Source organism: Pinus tabuliformis, chromosome 4_1, assembly GCF_031772625.1.
Source record: "Pinus tabuliformis cultivar Carrire ecotype Pingquan chromosome 4_1, CPIR1, whole genome shotgun sequence".
Taxonomy (NCBI): Eukaryota; Viridiplantae; Streptophyta; class Pinopsida; order Pinales; family Pinaceae; genus Pinus; species Pinus tabuliformis.
Window position 1 is genome coordinate 23,415,301 of NC_142303.1, and position 5,795 is coordinate 23,421,095.

A 5,795-nucleotide genomic window follows, 5' to 3' on the forward strand; every position below is an offset into this window, starting at 1 on the left:
AAATGAATGCAGAGGATAGAGAAAGTAAGGAGTTGTTTGTTGGACCCTGCGTTGATTTGAACTACTATAACAGTTGGTTGAAGCCTGTGAATGAGCTTAGAGAAGATTGGGTCGCCATGGTGTTACCTTCATAAAGTAGTTGATAAACCACTAGGATAATAGATTCCACCTCCTGAGTTTCCTAGCTAAGCCTTTGGTGTGAAATCCCTGAGAAAACAACCCTTCGTAATGTTATGCAACCAACTCACAGAATAGAAGAATAAATAGATCAATGACTTCAAAATCAGCCTCTTCGAGGGGGAAACATCCTTTACATTACACAAATGAACAATTATTGGATGATACAAATTACAAGACCTCCTTTCTATATATCGGAGTCTAAGGGGTCCCAATATAATCAAAGCCCACATAACAATAATATTGTAAGGGCACAAAAATAACAATAGTGGGCTTCTATGGGGAATAATAATAATAATATGGGGACTACAAGAGCAAAACAATACAATAAGGTGGTTGCACTAATAACAATAAGGGGCTACACTAGTAGTATAGAGACCTAACATGCCCCTCTCCTCCAAAAAAGTGTTGTCCTCAATGCTTGAGTAGTTCTGTATGCTTCTATATAAAACTCTCATCCTCCCATGTGGAGTCTTCAGCAAGTAAGTTCTTCCACTTGATGAGATACTCTGAAATTGATCGATTATGTAGTTTTTAGGTTCTTGATTCTGTGACTATTTCAAGTTCCAATATGATTTATCCTTCCTCATAAATTTCCAGAAATAGTTTTTGAAATGGGAGCTTGTTACTTATAACCTTCTTTAAGCCTGAAACATGGAAAGCACCTAGATGTAGGAAGCTCTGATTTGTATGCCACAATACCAAAGTTTTGCAACACCTTATAATGACCATAATACTTTGATGATAATTTATTAATCTTCTTATCTTTCTTTAGGGACATTTGTTTATAATTTTGTAGCCATAAAAATACCCAGTCACCTACATAAAAAATTCTTTCACTATGATGTTGATCTGCATGTTGTTTCCTTCAATTTTGCATCAAAGTGAGGTTATCCTTTAAGAGTTGAAGAACTTGTTGTTGATACTCGATGTGATCTTCCACTGCTTGAACCTTATAATATTATCTTAAAGATGATGTGATGGATGGTCGATGATATCCATAAAGTGCCAATGCATTACAAGATAGGGCCAGTTTCATTTCTTCTTTCTCTGGAGTTGGTTCCTGGTGTATATCCTCTTCTTTTGACGTGTCTTGATCCTTTTCTTCCTCCTCTTCACAATCTATGTAAAATAATTTCTTCTCAGCACACTTATGACCTTTAATGTATTTTCTATCACAACTGTAACAAAGCTCTTTTGCTCTTTTCTCCTCCAAATTTTTTGGTGTCAACCTTATAGATTGTGGAAGGCTAGGAGAAACAACATTTCTGTCTTTATAGTTGTGAGTGGTAGACTTCCTTGTTGCCATAATTTTTCTTTCCACTTTTTTGGCCACCTTGAATGCGTTATCCAATTAATCAGGTTCCCAAAGGTGAACCTCATGTTGGATATTATCCTTTAAAGTCCCTATGAATACATCAATCCTATGCTTCTCTAGAATATCATTCACCCTTATATTCAATTATTGGAAGTCCTCAATGTGCTCTGCCATTGAACCCTTTTGTTTTAGATTTACCAATTGGCTAAAGAAGGTGTTGCTCTTTGTATCTTCATAATGTGCTATCATTTCCTCTGTTAAAATTGGCCAGGTGATAAGTGGTTTACGAGAAAAAATCCATCTATACCATATAAACTGATTGGGTTCCAAATATGAATATACAATAAGTACCATTTGTGAGGGTTTCACATCATGTAGATCAAAATATTGCTCCATCTGTAGTATCCAGTTTACCGGATCCTTACCATCAAACTTCCTCATATCTATCTTTGGAATATGGCAGGTCTTCAACCTAATGTTAGATTTTATGAAATCATGATTAACATTTCTTTTGTTCTCATCGTGAGTTCACTACCTTTTTGTCATTAGGAAGCCTTTCTTGTAGCAACTTTGTCCAACCTTCCCTGTATTTCTTCAAATTTTCCATGTTTCCTTTCAATTCTGCTTCTATACCATCGATATTAGCTTCCATGGCATAGATAAAACTATTTATCTTATCTTCGATCACATTCTTCAAATCATCCATCCAATTTTTCTTACTTGGTGTTTCTATTTTCTTGATTCAAGTCATTCTTTTTCTTTCTTTTAGGAGCTTAATATTTAAATGACTATAAATCTATAATTTGAAAACTCCAAGTTTTCAAATTTCGTCCTATGGTAGCCCTCTGAGTCCTCTTTCCAACGCAAAAATTTTAATCGATATTGGATTCCCCGGTAAAGAATTATTCACAATCTCCCATGATGACCTAATTATAGACTAGTTCAACAATGCGAACTTGTATGACATGCCATGTGTCACTGTTTCACTCTTCGGCCCTAAAAACGATACCCAACAAGCTAAATTCCGTCATATTTTTGTCATATTTTACGAAATTTGAATCTTATGCTCAGAGAGAAAGTTATGACTATTTCCCTAATTCACCTGTTTGAGATGGAATTATGGAGCCTGCAAAAACCCTAACTTCCTCAACTTATATCTATGAAAATATAGTGAGAAAAGATCTGAAAGCTGGTCATGAAGTTCAACAAGATTTTTCCTCGAATGGGTTTTAATTTTAGCTTCTGAAGCTTCGTTGAACAACTGTTATAGCAAACATTCCGTGATGGCTTGCTTGAAGCAGTGAATCCCTAGAATCTAAAGCACTGATACCAAATGTTATGAAACCAATTCACAAAATAGAAGAAGAAATATATCAATGATTTCAAAATTAGCCTCTTCGAGGGGGAAACCTCCTTTACATTATACAAATGAACACTTCTGGATGATACAAATGACAAGACCTCCTTTCTATGTATAGGAGTCTAAGGGGTCCCAATATAATCAGAGCCTACATAACAATAATATTGTAAGGGCACAACAATAACAATAGTGGGCCTCTATGGGGCACAATAATAACAATATTGGGATACATGGGCATAAAAATACAATAAGGGGGTTGCACTAATAACAATAAAGGGCTACACTAATAGTATAGGGACCTAACACAGAATGTGGATCTAGCTCAGGGGTGGCCAGTTGCAAGAAAGTTGCAGTGTTGTTGACTTATGGTTGGGTGGATAATGGAAGTCCCTCCTTCAATTTCTAGCCACCTTAACATGCACACATAAATATAATTGTTCATGCATATTGGACTATGGACTATGATATTCCTTATTTTCCTAAATCAATACATAATTCAGTAGGTTCATAAACGGATACTTAATACTCATTGTTATCCTAACAATTGACCAACCTATCTTATGTGTTTATGAATATAGATTATATGTTTAAACTACAAGGATTTCTCCTATATTTATGATTTGTAGCTACTCTATATGATTATGGTTCTAATGGGTGATTGGACAATGTTGTCTAATATTATGTTTATGGTTGAGATGTTAATTGTGTGCATTATTTCCATTTATTTTCTTCATTGGTATGTCTAACAGTGGTAATGATACATGTACCCAGAGGACTTATAGTTTATTTTCTATAATATCTATCACTGTCCATAAATTATCAGCATGAAATTTTGAAGCTCGTTCATATTTTCTAGCAAGCACATGGGCTTGGGCATGAAGAAAAGTAGCAAACTCGAGCAATTTTTCAGTACTTGATCGAGCAATATTTTAGCCCCCGATCGAGCTCCTATTTAACATGGGGTTACTTAGGTGCTCGATCGAGCTAGGAACTAGATTGAGCAATGTTTCCAAATTGTGCAACAAAATAAATTGGGTGTGGTATATTTCAAAAACAGCTCAATCAAGCCCTTTTTTTTATAAAACCCATTGTCCTAGTCTGCACAAGCCATTTTTCACAGACTATGGAGTTTAGAACTCAACCGAGGGTAGTAGGAGCTCGACCAAGGAGTGAAGAGCTCGACCTAGCCACCCAAAATATCCAGTGAGGAGACAAAAGCTTGACCTAATCACCCAAGTTCGACTGAGGAGAACACATACCACAAAAAACAACTACAAATGTCGAGTTATCAATGTAGGTCTTCTTCCATTGTATGCATATTGTAATTTTTTTTTCTTGCAAATGAAAGAAAAAAAAAAAATTTAAGTAAAAGGAATCACAAAAAACCTACCATATAAAAACCACATAATACCGCCATTGAAAACCACATAAAGCCACCATGAAAACCATAAAAAACCACCATTGAAAATAATACAAAATCACCAAGATAGCCATAGAAAACTGCCATTGAAAATCACATAAAACAATAGAAAACCACCATTGAAAACCATACAAAACCACAAGTGAAGACACTTAGGCATATTGCATCTTTCACAATTTCTATGTATGTCTTCCCTGCAAACACTTAGACAATAGACTAGCCATGATTTTATTAAAGATGGAATTTAATTTGATATCAATAGGATTTGTGCCTAGGTTGACATGTTTAATTATGTTGTTGTACTCGCCCATGATAACTAGATTATGAATTAAATATTTCTTGCCCAAATTGATTCCTTCTAGGAGGGTGTACATAACCACTTGGTTATCGGATATTGTGCCCAAACACTATGAGTATGTTAGCTCCATTTTTCCTCCAAGGCGATAGAGCACCAACCCCCTCTGTACCTCCTCCCCTTTGGAGGTTAATATGAAAATTAAGCTAAAAAATTAGATTCAATTTTCAATAATGTTATTGGTATTTAATAGATTTTTTAAAGATGATAACATAATATAAATTTGACTTTAAATATCATAGGAAAGAAAGACCAAATTGATATATGGGACTGTTTGCTTGTGGGATAAGGAAACATTCTCCACACTAAAATTCAACTCTTAAAATCTACCTTCAGTGAGTAGTGAAATATCGTATCCTAAATTAATTAAAAAGAAATCAATAGCCAAGTTATGAAAGATGATGTGGGTTAGGTTTTATTTTATTTTTAGATGTTAATTTTAAAAACTTGTGTATATTTGATATACAAAATTATTAGTCTCCACCTTTAAGTTATAAATATATATTTTAGTAATTAGTTTGTTGTAAATTTTCATTATTTTGCATATATATTTCTTAATATGTTTTTGTAGTTTTTTATGAACAAATTTGAGAAATGCATTATTTTAGTCAATCAACAACTGTTTTATTTTATTTAGTCTTATATTTGAGGAAAATAACAATTTTACTTAAATGTCAAGTACCATACTTATAAATATTAAAATACATTTATACTATATAAAAGGAGTTAAAGTAAATTTAGGATTTACATTAATTCAAAATATTAATTTTAATATGGTTAATGCTTCTTTGCAATGTAATTTAGAAAACAATTTTCCATCATTGTGTTGTCTTTTATTGTCATATTTTATTACATGGGGTATCTTGATAGCAATGATTGGCTTCATAAATATCCATCATGATAAGTTAGGTGGTGATTTCGGTGGCAACATGTGCATAGCCAACTATGTGTTTTTGAGCTGTTTGTCTCCCTAAATAAGAATATAGTGGATTATAACTCTCTCTCTCTCTCTCTCTCTCTCTCTCTCTCTATATATATATATATATAGATAACTCAAAATTTATTCTTAAACATTTTTATAATATACAAATATTAACAAATCATTATTTTTTTTAAACAAGAATGAGTATTGTTTAGATTAAATCCATGCTTGGTCACAGAAAGA